We start from the raw sequence: 18101 nt of genomic DNA, 5'->3' as shown, positions 1-18101 counted from the left end.
CATTACAGTTAACTTAAAGTGATCAAATAGCAAAAACTGAAACTGAGGAAAAAAGGTAATTAAAGTTGAAAAACTATAACTAGCTGAAACTAAATTGTGTGTTTTGTAAAACTAAGGAAGAAAATTAGGAAAATGAGCAGTTTGTCAAGTCGCATTCAATGGGCTCTGCCCTGTTACCTAGCAACCCAAACCCAGCCCAACCCGTTACCTAGCAACTCACGTTTGGTCAGCTGGTTTTACCGCTGTATGTGTTGTATAGTTACTGCTGGAACAGACAAGTTTATTATTTCCCGTCCAGAAAGCATTTCTTGCATTCTTGTTGGTTGCGCAGGAGGCTCCACTTCTGCTTTTCAAAGATGTATGGTTGTGTAACTGTGCATCTATTTGCAGCCATTTTTACGTTCAAGTGTAGATGTTGCAAGTCACGTTTGACTTAACATCCAGAAACCACTTGCTGCATTCTTGTTAGTTGTGCAGGAGGCTCCACTTCTGCTTTTTAAAGATGTACGGTTATATAATTGCACATCTGTTTGCAGCCATTGTTACATGTGAGTGTAAACGTTGAGCTGTGGGGCATGACCAGCAGCAACTTATTTGTATTTAATGTGACAAGAAGCACTAAAAGAACAAACTAGACTAAAATTTTCACTATCTAAGAATGATTTGTGCAAAAAATGCAATGAGCATGTTTTGTTTAGACCTACCCCAACCTGTTCAAGGACACATAATATGCCACCTTTCAGTAGCAAACGGCTTTAGGATTGTTTTAATGATGTCATGTCCTGCTGGGGACTATTTATAAAGAAGTTCATCAGCGTAACCTGCTGCTGCAGAGGACGATAAAAACCCCGTTACTATGGAAACGGTTCATCAACCAAGGACTTGCTTCTGTTTTTTTCCCTTCTCAATCCACCTGTTTCATGGACACCACAACAACAACGAGTCTGAACAATCCTGTGGCCTTGGCAGGACAAAAATAACACATCCATACAGAGAGTAGTGATAAGATATGACGATTGATGTCTAAAAGTCAAAGCTCTGAGCACTTTAGCCCTTTGAAAGATTGTCTCCAGGTTCTTCCTGAGTTTCTTCCTGGTGGTGTGTTATTACTTCCATCCTGTTCTCCTCTCTTTGTGCCTCACAACGGCCCCCCTGTGTTTTCCCCACGCGCTCAGGGAATCATGTCTATCCAAACACGCAGATCCGCCGTAGTTGGCTCTCGTCAGACACGGAATCTCATTTGGAGTCTCATCACAAGGACGCTTCCCGACAGCTGCCGCGGAGCAGGGTGACGAGATGTGTTGGTGGTTGTCATGTCGTTTCACTGTGCTGGGAGCATGAGACAGAATTACAAATTACACTGACTCCCATTTCTTGACACACTGCAGTAATCTGGGAAACATAAGTGGATTAAGCTATAGACCACCCAGCGGGTGTATATATCCTTGAAATTTATTTTCAATCATCCAGCCGATCGATCACCGCTGCAGCTGAGAGAAGACGGAGATCAATAGCAGAAACTGAGCCGTGAATTGCTGCTAGAGGTGAGAAGTCTCTGAATCAATAAGAATCTCTTGTTTGCAGCTTTAAGCCTTGTGTTCAGAGGCTGACAAATTCACCATCCACAACTGTGTGGCCTTTTCTGGACTCGCGGTGTGAAAGCAGAGTCTTTACCCCGGCACTTCTTCATTTATAACTTTTAAGACCTTATCACGCTCTAAACTCCTTGAACTCCTGGAATTGCTTCTATTGATGTGCTCTTGAAAACAGACCAAAATTCAAACTACTATTTTCCACCAGCAGATGGCAGCGTGGCTTCTGCGTGTTTCCTGAACAGCTTTTCTCTGTTGAGCCTTGAAACTTTACACTCCAAAGAGCTACTGTGTCCTCAGTCCAGCTAAATTAAGCTTGTTTAAAACCACAAGTTTTGACTAACCTTATTAAAAAATTACAAATTTAACAGTTTTGATTAATATCTACAATAGGAAATGTGTTGTTTTTTCTAAACTAAGTTTTAAAATGAAGTAAAACAAAACTTCTCCAAAACGAGAATGAATGAATTTTCTTTTTATGGGGTAGTGGGGATATATGTAAATAAATAAAATAAAGAAATAAATAAAACGGTTTTCAATCTACCTGAAAAGAAAGGGTTCTGTAAATCATTGTATATTTAAAACTTGACAGAAAAAAGTAATGAAAAAGTAGCATGTAATCTGCAAGAAGAACAGGATTTGGGTCACTTTATTTTAAAATGTTCACTGTATTTAAATGTATTAACTAAAATCAGATTTGGGTAAAAATTATTCTTACTGTTGAAACCAGAAGAGTACGTATGTCTTTTTTCTCACTATCTCACTTTCTTGTTTTGCATTATTCCTAGAATTACTTCTATTTGCTAAATGCCACACAAATTAGATAATAAATATATCTGAATTATTTAATAATGTCTTCAAAACCAGAAGTTTACATACATCTCCTTAGTATTTGTTAGTATTTGTTTCTAGAGGTATTCTCTCGAAGACCAACTTTGTAATCGTCTTTATGTGTCTTATAATTTCACTCAACGTTTTATGACTTTTGAATGTTTTCTGTATGTTTTACTATTCAGAACTGCTGTAACCCTGATGAAAATACAAAACCTACAATAAAAAAACATAATCTATGAAATGCTCTGTTCAGACAAAACGTTTTTAACCTTTTTAAAAACCTACCCATGCTTCTTGATTGGTTTTTTATTCTTCAGAGAAAAAGGAAAAGCACAAATTTCTCTCACAAACACGTCCAACTCACTGACATGTCAAATTCTTCATTGCGTCTCGTTTTGTTTGGAAAGCGTTTGATTTTATAATTAACCTTGGGCTGTAATGACTTTGTGATAAGCTTGAGTTACTTGTGTGAGGCAATATGGATTGCCCTGCAGAAGCAATTTGCACACTGCGCTGGTTCTGATACGCTACCTGTGCCGGCTAATGTGTTGGTTTCCAGTTTGCCTGCCAGAACTGAATGATTAAGAATGAATAATCATTTTCCTCAACAGGTAGAAGGTATTAAACTCTAAACTGGTCCTGATGAGTGGCCCACTAAAAATATGTGACAGAATTTCCTACAGGCATATCTTAAGTTGGTACGCTTTATGCCTCCCATTGAAAATATATTTTGATTAAAAATAAGACTTCTTTTTTATATAAGAACGTACACACAATGCTTAAGTCTCCCCACTTGCTAAAGTATACTTGCATACCCCAAAGCTATCAGTTTATTAAAAGTTGTAGCTTTATTGGAGCTGTCTTTGTAGAGAAAAAAATAGCTTGGGAGGTGTAAGGATCTTTTCACATCAAAGATGCAACATTTGTTACATGCTCAGCTTTTGTGGTTTGCTTTCTCACTGCACTGTCAAACAAAAACATTTAAAAACCTGTTCCCCTCCTCGCCTGAGGGGGCGCTGCACCAGGAACTACTGAATAAAACAACAGGAAAATCTCACATCTTCCACCTTTGCAAATTGTAAACAAAAATAGAGTAGCTAAAATGCTAAAATGTGATGCTACTTCTTTTTTGTTTATATTTTGTAAAGAAGGAAGTTGCACTCATGTCTTCTTCAGAGGTTTTAGTGTCATTTCCTTCAGTAGTTCTTGATGCAGCGCCACCACAGGCGAGGAGGGGAACAGGTTTTTCAATAAGTTTGTTCATTTGACACCCCAAAAATTCAAACCAAGTCTTCCAAACTATCAGGTGTGAAAACTACCTAAATGTGGGTCTCAATGACTTTCTAGCAAACTATTGATTGAGTGAGAAACATGGAGTCCAACCTGGAAGACGCTTTTTGCCCAGGATGAGAAAAATATAGACGATATTGTGGAAAGGACTTTAGCAGTAGCAGATTCCGACCTAGGTGATGTTGGTACTGCTTAATCATTTCTTTTTTGCCTATATATCGATTACCAATCGCCTACTTTGGAGAGTGGCCAATTCAGTGCTCAGTTTATCATTGATGCATCTGAGGTTTCGCATGGAAACATGTTTTTGCACCCTTTGTAAAAGAAACTCCATCTTTTGTTCGCAAGTTCTATCAATACTTCTGTTAAAACTCACCACAGTCATTAGTTTTTTTGTCTTGATCCCAATACATGCACACCTTAAAGAGCAGCAAAGGGGATTTTGTTTTTAAACCTATTGACTTCTGAACTATTTCAATGGAAGAATCAGTTGCATAAGGCCAGCCTGACAGTTGATAATGATTAGATTCAGAAATGGGATTCGTACAGTGACAGAGTTCAGACAAGTGGAAGCAAATTAATGTAGCTGTCGATTTGCTAACATTCAGCTGTCAGAGCATCTGAAATTAGTGATTTATTCATCCGTACCGGTCAGAACCGCCAGGATCTCAGTCTGAGTCATGCCGTCTCTTCTTGCACTCAGAAATCTCCGGATCATTGAGTCATGACTCATTAAAATAGAAAACATGAGCTGCTTGAAAAGCACAAGAGGGACCTCAAACTAAAAAGTAATGAAATCGTTTCTTTGTTGGGTTCTCTTGTGATTAGTGTGCAATATTTCTTTCAATAAATTTTTCTGGTTGGTTTGTGTGAACCTCCAGCTTGTATAAAAACTAATATTTCGATTTGTTTGAGTTAAACTGAACAAGCTCATAATAAAAATGCACTAATTTCTAAACTGTAAAACAGAAAACATATATAGTTCTAGCAGATCAATCATTCAAAATGGGCAACGGCTATTCAATATTTGTCAAATAACAGAATAAATTGCCTTTGGGGTTTCGTTCTGAGCAAAGTGAGTCCAAGTCGAACCTCTGACATGGATACAAAATACTGGGATGATCTTTTCTTTTTACTTTTTCCTGTATACTTTCAATTTTACTAAAATCTGAACTGATTGTTGACCAGGCCTTTGCGATGAACTCCCTTCAGAGTGTAGCAAAAATGACCAAATCTACTTTAAATGGATGGAATGACAAGTTTATTAAGTTTCAGTTTCCATCTTCTACATCTACAGGCTCCACTGACTCAGATTACGACAAATAACAAGCTAAGTTACTGTAATATGCAGATGATACACAGACTAGCTTAGCATTCCTGGTCCTTCGGGGTTCTTCAGGCAAGTACTTTTAAATTTGTTTTGCAAATTGCATTATTCAAATAAAATAATTAAAAGATTTAATACATGTTACCCATGATGATAAATTGAGAACTTTCTGACAAAAAATATTTTTGGGGAAATTGTTACTGTTTGTTTGGTCTTGAAACAAGATCTATTGGGGCGGTGCAAAATAAATAACTAGACAAAAGCTTCACAAAAAATCTGAAATAAACTTCCAGAAAACTGCAAAACAGCTGAAACACCACCTGTTCAGAGTTGCCTTTCATTCATAATAACTACAACAGTGACCATATTTAATGTTTATTTGTTTGATTATGTTTGACAAAATCAAGATTTCCAAAAGAAAACAACTTAGAAATAGTCCAAATAGTTTGAATGTATTCTTTCTTTCCAACTTATGGAAGGTTTCTGTTTGTGTCAGAGGTTTGTGGTGCATTCCTATCCTAAATAAAAACTTATAAAACTTAAGATATTTCACAACGAGATATTAAGATGCAAGGAAAAACTTTACAAAAACCTTAAGACAGGCTTCCAGTGTTTAATTATGCTGCATGAACTGATTAGTACATTTTTGCGAGGGATCGCAATAGAAAAAAATCCCCACATCCCCTGGAGGGCTCAGTATCACTGTGTGCTTTTTCAAGATTTTTTTGTGTGATTTCGGAAAGATCGTCACCCCACCCCACGCGCTTCCTCGCTCTTTGTCCGTGACATTTGCCATCCTTTTACTGAGCATTGCACTAAAATCGCTGGAACCGTGAGGGTTAAGAAACGAGGTCCATTGCGTCTCGCCTGCGTTTTACCCCTCGTTTCTCAGCTGTCTGACCGTGACATCTGCCGCACTCCTCCTGAGCGTCACTCTAAAACCGCCGGACGTTAAACCCAAACCACGAACGAACTCTTCCCTTGTGCTCTCCTGTTTGCTCTGTCTTGATGCCGGCTGGTTACGTCATCAACGAGCATTACTGCGGTTAGCTGGTAGATTACAGATCTCTATCACAGGCCAAATTCCTGTATTTATCGCGCATTCCTACTCAGTAGTTGTGCATATTAAGGTTCCTGGAGAGAAATGTGACCTGATGGGACTTTGGTGTTTTTTTGTTCATCTTGCATGAGTTCAGGCCAACTTTGTAGTTTCTGAAAGCTGCACTGAGGATTATTTCTCTGCTGGAAGAATCAGACTTTGTGTTGCTTGGTAAAGCAGAAAAGGGTATCGCCATCCTCCACCCTTACACCGACTGCTGCCTCACTATTATGAATGCTCAGTCAGGAAGACAAGAGCATCAGCAGGTAATTAATTGGCAAACTCCTGTTATCGGCACACACAGAGTCAGGAAACACTGCCGGTCCAGGGGGGACATCTGTCAAAGAGATGCCTAATCATCTGCTCCCACACACACAGAGGACAGTCCATCCTCTGTGTTGTTCTTCTGAAGGAGCCATAACTCATCTCCACTTCACCTTCTTTGCTCCTTCACCTACAACTGTCCCCATAAAGCTCTGTTTATTTTTAGCTGAATGAAAAAGGAAGACCTCACTACTTCCTGGATCAGGTGCAGAACCTTTTTAGAGGCAGAAATGCCAGACACATTCTCTCAGAGCTGTGCATTTATTCATAAGCACTTTTTATACAATTTCATCTTTTATGGATGCTTGCTATGATTCAGAACAAAACCTGCTGGCAATCAGTTCATCCTGGAAGACCGTGTTGGTCTGAAAAGGGAGAAATGAAAGCCAGTGGTTCAGGAAGGCAATTTCCACTGTGGGCCTTTAGCTTGGTGTCTCATGCAGAATCCAGTGAACGTTTTATTCAGCTGGTGACAGGTCTTAAAATACCTGGCTGCTGGTTTTCTGGCCTTTTAAAGCACCAGATAAACTTTACTTGAGATAATCCATCTCAGCGTTCTCAAAAGTACAAGGAGGCGACATAAAACATTCATTTAAAGATGTCAGAGAGAAAACACTGCAGGATAAAAGCAACAGAGAGGTCAAGTGTGGCGTAACAGGAAGCGGGAGCACTTAGCATGTCAAAGCAGTTGATATGTTGCATTCGATTTCCAAGACGGAAAAAGAACAGCCACCAAAGTTTCATCACTAAGTCATGAAGTGATGCTGTCGGTCGCAAGAGTTCATGTATCATGTATCAGATCGGAACAATTAGCAGAAAAATGCTAAAGTTCATTAAGCTAACTTCAACAAAAACAATAATTCATGATCAAAGTTCCTGCTTGTAAAACTGTTTACTTACCACATGTATCATAGTACATTTAGTTTGAATGAGAATTTCAGATTATCCATTTTTTGCATTTCCTCAGACTTTCTTTGAGTTTTGGAAATGTAATTAAATTTAATGAACTTTACTCAAATGTAAAATGAATGGATAGTCGTCTGTCGGTAATATTGCTTTAGTTCCAACTTTCAGTTGCCATAAAAATGTCACTTTTGCTGTTTGTGAATGCTGGAAATTGAGACATCCCTTTGAATATTTGGCTAAAATCAATTTCTGGAGTGCCGCCATGAGAACGGGGAAGAAAAGAGACGGAGACAAATGAGGCGAGGCTCCGGACTTCCAAAGGTTTTAAATCAGCAAATTAGATTTTGCAGAAAATGTTGATCTGCAGAAAGATTACATTTTTCTTGTCAGACAAGTTGTAAAATTCAGGTATTCTGTGTGTTTAATGGCCATTCAGTAAGCATGAGATGTTTTGTTTTGCTTCTTTAGTTTGCTTAAATTACATCTTTGTGTTGCTTTGCCGTCTGTATTATTCCAGCAAACTCCCATAAACCAACGCATCCAAAAAGGCAAGGACTTGTTTATGATCATGTAATCTTTTTTGGAAACCATTAAGCAGATAATAACTGTAGCAAGTATTTTTTTAATAATAATGAGTTGTTTTTGCAGAATGTTGCTTTACAGGTACCATGAGAATCCTGTTTATTTAAAATTATATTTCAGCGGTGCACAGTTGGGGAGAGTTGTGTTACTTTAATCAGTTTTATTTTAACTATTTTAGTGTAATTTTCAGAATAAGCCTGTATGTATGTGTGGCAACGTTAATTTATGGCATGCAAACCTTTTTAAATTGTTTCTTGAAATAAAATACTTGCTTTATTTCTGTGTTGCAGCGCAGAACCTTCTAAAAGCTTGAGCTTGCTTTAAAAAGGCATTATTGAGAGAAAATTATGTGAAGTGCTTTATAATTCAACTTGTGGAGAAAATAAACTGCAGAATCCCCAAAACATAACATCTCTAATGGGACACATGGTGGTGGCAGCATCATGCTCTGGTCATATTTTCTTCAAAGAAGCTCACAAGGAGGTTGATAGTGTAAAATATAATCCAGTCCTCATAGTAAATCTGTTGGATGAAGCAATAAACTTCAAACATACAGCCAGAGCTCAAACTGAGTGGTTCACGGTATTAATGTGTTAGGATGGCCTAGTTAAAGCCCAGACCAAAACATCACCAAGATGTGGCAAGATTGAACGATTTTGGAACGAATTAAAAACATTTAATTAATCACCTGTGAAAGCTGCTGCTGATGTCAAACATTTAATATTCCACTAAAACACAATAAAGTTTGACAGAAATGAAAACTTTTGCTAGGCACTGAGAGTCACGACTCACTAAAAAAAAATAATTTACAATCTAATGCACAAAAGACGAGTTTAATCCCCATTTTCACCAAAACAGATTTTTTTTAAAATGACAGAATTATTCAGATACTTTGTGTCAATGTCCGTTTCATGTATTGTTTACAATTTGGAATGTAAAATATTGCTTTAATTCTCACAATAAATCATCAATTTTGGGCTTTTTTGCGTCCAGATGAACTGATTCGAATGAATTGCAGACTTGTCTCTCACAGCTTCAATGTTTAATCTGAACTTTGTGTTACCACACTAAACAGGAACATCGTCGCCCGTCTGGAAAGGATGCTTTGAAAACTTGTTTTGGCTGCAGCCCCCCTTATAAATTTCTCATCAGCATTTCTCAACAGCCTGGCAAAGAAGCACTGGAACTGATTCTGATTCTGCCCTGAAACGCTCCGCGCAGAGAGACAGAAAGCTCACCTGCTTTAGCTAAAGTTGTTTTCTATGGGGTTTTAAATAAGTAAGTGAGTCGTTCCCCAGGGCGCTCGCCTCGGACCCCTGTGATTTCCTGCGTTTTATGCAGCGACAGACGATCTTCTGCTGGTGTTTTTAATCATGAGCCTTTTATCCAGATCTGGTTTAATTATTCATCATGTTTGCTCCAACAGATGCTCCACTGCAATGATGCTTGATGCCTTTCTAACTTGTGAGTTGATGCCTTGCCAACTGATTTATTATAATTTTTTAATTCCAGTCCAGCTCTCATAATATTTGCATCAATAAAACTGAATTTAGAAGCTAAAGTTTACCATAAAAAAGGAAAAGCCAGAGGGGGAAAATGCTTAACGGTAAAGAAAATATAACTGGGTGAACAATCAGATGCTTTTTCTATCTTAAAATTACATTTCAGCCATGCATTTTCACTATGGCAGTTTGTCCTGGAAAAGATATGAGATGACAGCAAATATGTGAGGAGACTGCAATTAGAGCTAAACCATCCTTAACTTTCACAGAGAAGCATTTACTTCATCTCCACAGAATGTTTATGTGGCCTAATGAGGAACTGGAGTACTCTAAATACGTTCTCATTAGGCATTAATTAACGAGTGGAGGATAAGTGTTGGTTCCTGATTATCTGTGTTTATGTGTGCCATCATGGCAGCTGAATAAAAGTGGGTCCTGATTAATAGAGACACATTTTAGGATGAATTCACCCTAAAGGTTTGCTACAGCTGGAGATGTGTTGTTGTCATATGCGCTGCAAGTACGTTAGCAAGCAAGAAACGGGCTACAGCGCAAGGCATTCTGGGTAAATTAAAACCGGAATGGCTTGTGATTTTTATCCAAAGACAACAGAGAAATACTACAACCGCTCAAATCTGACGCTGCTCCATTTTTTTAAAACATTTCGTGAAGAAGGAAGCTGCTCATGTCTTCTTCAGAGGTTTCAGTGTCATTGAATTCAGTGGTTTTTGGTGCAGCGCCCCTACAGGCGAGGAGGAGAACAGGCTTCGACAGCAACTGAAAATTTAACAAACGTTGCAATTTTGGTCCTCAATCAAGTTGAGTTTACCGGAAAATCAGGCGTGAAAACATCATTACTTTGTCTCTGAACGCTTTACAGCCCAGATTGATATCATGATTATTTCATTAATTCAACCGTAACTTTTTGTTATACAATTATATCTTAAATTTCTTTATCGATAGGAAAGAACAACCAAAGTCAAACTTCTTGTTTGCGTTTACAAACGTGGCGAATAAATCTGATTCTGATCGTCTTCAGAAGATTAGACCAACGTGGGAACACGCTGTTAAATTTACATCATCTGTCTGCTGTGGGAGTCTTGTTCATGTTTAGGCTTTAACATCATATAGCCTGCAGGGGTTTGTGAAAATTTTATGTCTTTCCAGCTTTTACCTGCAGCCATGTCTGCCTACAATCCCTGTAGATTTTAGTCCCTACACTAAAATCCTTATTTTTTAGATGATTTACAAGGAAATCTGCATTCTCTGCAATTACACAGCTTTTAAGATTTGATAGTGTTTGAATGCCAGAAAATTAGTCTATTCTCTGTTAAATACTGACGTAGACATTTTTTTGCTTGTTTTAATTTCGTTTCATGAATACTTCCCGTTAGCTCGCTGATTTCTGAACAGTTGGCTAACAGCATGATGGAGATGTGACCAATGTTTGCAGTGACGGCCTGCAGGCAGCTGCTTTCCTCTGATTGACCGGCTGCTCAGGCTTAAAGCTGCTGCAGCAGCTTCGTTTTCAGAGCTGCAGCAGAGGAAGAGGAGAAAACATGCTGCTCACAAGAGCTGCGTTTCCATTGATCATAGAAAACAAGCAAAAGTTATTAAGGAAATACTTTTGTTTTTTGTTACAAATGTGCACAAACTTTGTTTATGTTCCTGATAAGTTATTAAAAACATTTCAAGCCATGGTCATCCTCCTGCCACTTCCTGTTTTCTTTGTCGTTTCCACCAGTAGTAACATCCGGCTGCTCATCATGTGACTTTTGTTATGCGAAAAAATGACCTAATCATAGTGGAAATGCTTTTTTTCAAAAACAAGCATATTTTCTTTTACTTTAATTATTGTGTTTCCATTAGCAAATTTATGTTTGTGATTGCAATTTATGCAAATTTAAGATAAATGAAAATGCAGCCAGTGGTGCGTTAAAGAAGACAGGAAATGTTTTTTATTTTTCAAATACACTTATTAAAAAAGCCAAATTTTTATACCAATTTTTTTAAGATTTGAAATTTCTTTTGTAACATTTCCTGTTTTACTTTCCTTATTAATCCTATTTTCTGCTCAGTTATAACATTACATCTACACTTCCGTTACTGTTGTGTGCCTTGTCGTACGTTTTTTCTGTTGGTTCTTCTATAAAAACTTCTAAAAACAATAATTAAAAATGTTTTTTTTATATCAGAATATCAACAAAGTTTTGCGCACATTTCTTATGGAGTCGCAGCTGCAGACAGAAAAGTTGCGCCGTTGCAGCTGCTCCTCCTCCTCCTCCTCCTCCTCCTCCTCCTCCTCCTCCTCCTCCTCCTCCTCCTCCTCCTCCTCTTCCTCCTCCTCCTCCTCCTCCTCCTCCTCCTCCTCCGGCCCCTGCTGGTCCAGATCTGCAACACGTTTCCGGCTCCTTTGACAAGTAGCCAAGGTGAGGATTAAGGAAGGATTAAGTTTGTTGGATGAGTGAGTTTTGGGGCCTCTGTTGCTCTGAGGATGAATGTAGTGACAAGCACAGGCAGATAAAGCCAGTATATAAATATAAATACGTCCCACTTCACAGCCGAAGCATTTATGAAGTATTAGTGGAGTTAAAAAATGTTGTTTTCTGTTTTATCAGCTCTGTTACATCCAATCAGTGAGTGAAGAGAAGCTGCATGTAGATATGGTGATTACAACACAAAAGATTTGTTCAATTATTTTGAAAATATAGATATTGTTAAAAAACTAATGATTTCTATACATAATTGGTTCAGTGTCACTTATTTGACCGACCAATTAAAATTCAGAGTTGACCAAATGGAAACTGACCTGTTTCAACCAGCAACCAACTAACTGGTGCACTTTTGTTTTAAAATGGAGAATTTTTACTCACTTTTCTAAACGTAAAAGTTTTTATCGAAACTCTTGCAGCTGAGATTCAACTGATTTTGGGTTTAAATTGGGTCTAAACGACTCTAGTTAGATGAACTGAGACACCAAGTTGATGTAAATCCACCAAAATGAAACTTTGCGCTGGTAGTTTTGAGTCTTGCTGCAGTTTTTAACCATGTGGAGTTTGCACTAAGTTCTCAAATGCACGTTTTTCACTCATGAAAAACGTGCATTTGTAGCCGCTTCTTTTAGTTACTCTGCAAACTGCAACTTGTTTATTGTGTTTCTAAAAGTCTATAACAGAACAGTCGAATTAAAAAAATCACCGTTTTTGCTTTTTAAAATATGTTAAGTAATAAGAAAAAGAAAACCGGCAGGTTTTCTCCAGCAGGGGTCACTGTTGAACTAAAGCCTCAATCTCTAATCCTCACTTTCTTTTCTCTATCGATGAACGTTTTGCATAACAGAGCTGCAAAAATGACCCGGTTTTAATATCTAGGTCGTGGAAAATCATCTCATCTTACAAAAGAGAATATTTATTGACTCAGGAGAGAGTGATATTCAATGCAAGCTGGAGGTAACTGATAGATTGAGATCAGTAATTAAAATTTGGGGTGAGTCTGGTCAGCGGGAAACCGCCATACAGCAACGTGGAGGGACTGCGGCGCTCGCTTGTAAAACTTTGAGAGATAAAGGAAATAATAAGAATCAGGGAAGGAAATTAGACAGACTTGAGGTGTGCTTTGAGTTTTTCCAGAACTCTGCATGTCTAAAGCTTAAAATCTCATTTCTGGGAGGAAATGACCTTCAGGTGAAATCCTGAGACATTTTTCATTCTGCAAAGAAATTTAAACAATAGTTGGGATGTGAAGCAATTCGTTTTTCTTTTTGGAAAAATGTTTCTTTAGAAGAATCTATAAATGCCACTGGAGACGTAAGAGTGAATTTCTGACATCCTTGTAAAAAATAAATCTTTTGCAGTTCTTACAAGCTGTGTGTCCACACAATGCTTTGCAAAACTGTCCGACATTACAGCCATGAAATAACCCAACACAACGAAGCGCATAATAGTGAACTTGAAAGAAAATAATAAAACTTGGGTTTTAACAAATTGTACAAATCTCTGGTGACCTTAGAGAAGCTTCATGGAGGATTGGCAGCAAGGCCTGTGCTGAAGGAAAGTCCTAAAATGTCCCACTTTAATTTGTGACGAGGAAAATGTGAAACAATGGTGCTAACACCAAAACAGACCAAAATTAAACACATAATCTATAGACTGACACTGAACCAATCTGAAACATGGTGGTGGCTGCATCATGCCTGGGATTCCTTTTCTCATAATTCTTCAAGAAAATTTGGTGGAAAATGTAGCAACTAATCCAAATGAGGATCTGTGTCAGTAGCTCTGTTTCCATAAACCATAAAATGGCACAAATTGGAATTACAAAAGTAAATTTGCTGCATGAAAACACAAATAAAATTTTTTAAAAAGTCACGTTTTTCTATCAATCCTTTTTGCGACAGGATAATGTGGTTGTTCATCTGTATCAAAGTTAAATGTATTTCACAAAACTGCGATGGAAACAAGTCATGTAATCAACAACTGGATGTTGCTACTGGTGGAAACGACAAAGAAGACAACAGGAAGTGATTGGAGGATGATGGTGCGGTGTGTTTTTTAATGACTTAACGCCTGAACAAACTTACTTGTGTGTGATTTTAATTGGATTTCTTATTTAACATAAACACCACAAATGCATTCGACATTATCGGAATTTCTGATAAGTTTTCTGCACATTTGTAATGGAAATGCAGCCGGAAATGTAAATTGCTGCGCAGACAAAGTCCATCCATCCTGACTAAGAATATGATGAAATATCAGTCTCAAAAAACTTATTTTTAGTGTATTTTATAAGAAGCCTTATAAAAGAAGGCTTATTTTCACACTTTATTCAAAGATTCACTTTTAACTCATACCTTTTTTAAATCTCACCCAAAGAAGAGACATATTTTCACGATGAGACACGATGCTGCTAACGCTTCCTCATAAATCAGATGGCCCTTTGTCCAATTTATCTGACAGTGATGTAACAGTTACTCCTCACTACACCAGAGGAAGGATTTGTAAGGAACGCCTGATCAATGAGGGTCTTTAAACCGAGCCGTGTGACTGGAATACCGACAAGGTCCACTGAGGAAAGCTCAACTTGGGGTCAACAAGTCATTAATTTGTAGGCTCTCCGAGTTGGTTAGCCACAGGCAAAATAAGAAAAATATGTCTTTACCCACAAAGTAGACAAGCGGTTCTCTGGGTTGTATTGTTTCAAGGTATTAATATAAATATCTGAGGTTTCTGCTAACCTCTTCAGCACTTTGGGATCAACTTTGCCTCTTGCTTTCAGAAGAAATGCTTCTGTTTCCATCGGTTCTGCTGCCTGCAGGTGATAAGTGACCCCTTGGCAAACTACACAAACTCTTTATGCTTCATGTTTCAGCAGCGGAAAAGATCAGTCAAGGTCTTCTGTCTGCAAAAACCTCGTCTGAGACCTGCCAGGGGGTAGGTCCAATCAACAAACATTTACTCTGCTGTATCGTTTGAATGTCTGCAACTTTTGGTTTGAGATGAGGAGCTGAAGTGATGCAGTATTTTAGTTTGGATTTGTTGTGAGGGGCATCCAAATCCATCTACATCTAGAAAAAACTAAAACAAGGGTATCTAAACTTTTTTTTGTCAATTTAAGAGTACTTGTGAGCCATAAAACTAAAATCACAAGAAGTTTTATTCCAGTATTAAGAGTCAGTCTATAAAGGTTCAAGTTATTGTGGATAAATTTCTGCATCTTTCTGAATTTCTAAATGAACAAAAATAGATTCATTTAAGAAATATTTCAACATGTGTTGATGGGATTTAAGTTAAAACGTATTGAACTAAACAATTGACTGCGCTGAGCTGTTGCTGGTCCACGTTTAGCACCTTTCTGGAGAACAGAGAGCGTGTCAGCAGGTTTAATTACATTCAAAAGGTTGAAACTGAAAACAAGGCAGACGATACAATAAAAATCTAAGTATGTGCAGCATAACATGCACTTTTATACAGAGTTTCTGCTGAATAACATCCTAAATCTATTTGTATGAGTTTACAGTACCGGCGCCATCTTGGATCCCGGGTAATTTGCATAACAGTCAAATATGCTTTTGTGGGCTACAGCTAGCACAAAAACAATTATATAACATTATTTATTTTAAAGTTGCGTGTAAACGCAACTTTAAACGAAAGAAATATGGATAATTATCGTTTTTTCTCAGTTGTAATACCTGAAAAGAACACATGAGGGCGGGCTTTCCCCCTTTTTTCTCCTAAATGAATGAAATTAGCAGAAGTTCTGCAACTTTTTACACCTGTGTGTAAGAAATTTGCTTTAAGCAGATATTTATTTACTTATTTGATTAGGACAGGGTACATTTATCAACAATTATGCGATTTATGTCCGGATTTGGCACAACAGCTAAATTTGATCCAAACAATTTGAGCCGGTTTCGACTGCCGTGGGAGAACTTCAACATGCCACGCAAGCCAGTTATTTGAGATTTTACATAAAGTACGCAGCCTGGCTTCACATTGTCTCACAAATTTTAGTTATTAACCAACATGTAAACACTTAAAATGGATTTATTTGATTCATAACACCTTCTTTACACCTTTATCCTTCATTATTGCAGCTGAACTTCGCTCTGATCCAGATCCAGCTCAAACAAAGAAGCAACTTAAAAATCCATTTTTATTTCAATGCCTCACTTGAGCCTCCATAAAAAAAGCTTCTCATCATTAATCAGGTATGCACCTTGTGTGCAGCTGACTGTACATGAGTGGACTTCAGAGAGGAAGATTCAGCAGAAGGCGCATTGTTATGAATAATAGTGAGGAGATTCAGCAAAAACGATGCGATTAAAAGGGAAAATATTTGAGAAATGACAGCTCTGGATTCTTGTTTGCCTCAGTGACAGAAAAGGAAACTGTAATCTAAGAAGAATTTAGTCTGAAGATTATTAATGAAGGTCACAGAATAGATATGTGCATCATAAATCTCCTTAAAACTACAGGATTTACTGTGGCGAAGAACGTCCACTTCCTGTCAGTGAACATGTCAGCGAAATGTAATCAGGTATGCAAATCATAATAATCACTGAGAGACGGAGCTATTTTATTATTTAAAGTAGGATTCTTTTCACTTTTCTGCATGACGCTGACTGTTTTAATTCAAGGCTGAAACGATTAATCGTGATTAATCGGTTAATAAAATAACCGTGAACTAATTTTGCAATCAGTTAATTTAAAAAAAACAAGATATTTAGAACACTAATTGAGCCAAAACTGTTTAAAAAAACATGCACATTTTGCATTTAATATAAAAAAAACAGTGTCTGAATATATTTAACCAAAACTCCTCAAGTAGCATTTTTAGCTTCCCCTGGTTCAAATTCACTGAAGGAATGCCATGTTGTTGCCTTTTTCATGCGGTTCTGTTTTGAAATATAAACACTCAAAAAGCTCCTAAACACATTTGTATGAATTTAGTGTTTCGTATATTTTATTTTTTCATTTTTTACTTTTTAATTCAGCAACAAAAGAGGTAATTCCATTTAATAATATGAGAAAACCACTGTTTTATGTCTATACAGTCGGGATTTAATACAACTGACACAAAAAACACTAAAATTTTATGTATTTTTATTACTATTAAGAAAAATTTAGCCTTAAATTTTGATGATTATCCATCTTGATACAAGAGAAAACTCATGTTTTTAAGAAAATAGCCACTTAAGTAAAAGTACTTACTTGCTTATTCTTTACTTCAGTAAAGAGTAAAGACATATTTGGTAATTATGCAAACCAAAATATAAAGTTAAGTGGAAATTTTGGTGAAGAGAGAGCTGAGTCAAAAAGCGAGGCTCTCGATTTACCGGTCGATCTACGTTCCCACCCTCATCTATGGTCATGAGCTTTGGGTCATGACCGAAAGAACGAGATCACGGATACAAGCGGCCGAAATGGGTTTCCTCCGCAGGGTGGCTGGGCTCTCCCTTAGAGAGAGAGGATGCTCGGTCATCTGGGAGGGACTCAGAGTAGAGCCGCTGCTCCTCCACGTCGAGAGGAGCCAGTTGAGGCTCGGGCATCTGGTCAGGATGCCTCCTGGACGCCTCCCTGGTGAGGTGTTCCGGGCACGTCCCACCGGGAGGAGGCCTCGGGGAAGACCCAGGGCACGCTGGAGGGATTACGTCTCTCGGCTGGCCTGGGAACACCTTGGGATTCCTGGAGGAGCTGGAAGAAGTGGCTGGGGAGAGGGAAGTCTGGGCCTCCCTTCTGAAGCTGCTGCCCCCGCGACCCGACCCCGGATGAAGCGGAAGAAAATGGATGGATGGATGGATGGATGGATGGATGGATGGATGGATGGATGGATGGATGGATGGATGGATGGATGGATGGATGGATGGATGGATGGATGGATGGATGGAAATTTTGGAGATTTTAAGGATCAGAATGACAATAATTCATAGAAGTAGCAAAAAATAAGATAATTTTTTTTCCCAAAATAGTTTATTTTTTTTTAAAAAAAACTTAGAAAACTCTAGCAAAACTGCAGGTTTGTGTCTCTGGTGAATTTTTGGCTAAAACATGTTTGTTTTTCATTCAGTGGGTAGAAAATCCAGAAATAACTTAATAACGAAACTACTCAAGTATAAAAATACTCCTAAAAGTAATTCTTTCAAAGAA

This window comes from Poecilia reticulata, chromosome 23 (genome assembly GCF_904066995.2).
Source record: "Poecilia reticulata chromosome 23, P_reticulata-male-v2, whole genome shotgun sequence".
NCBI lineage: Eukaryota > Metazoa > Chordata > Actinopteri > Cyprinodontiformes > Poeciliidae > Poecilia > Poecilia reticulata.
The sequence above is the reverse complement of the archived record's forward strand: the minus strand, read 5'-3'. Positions refer to the sequence as shown.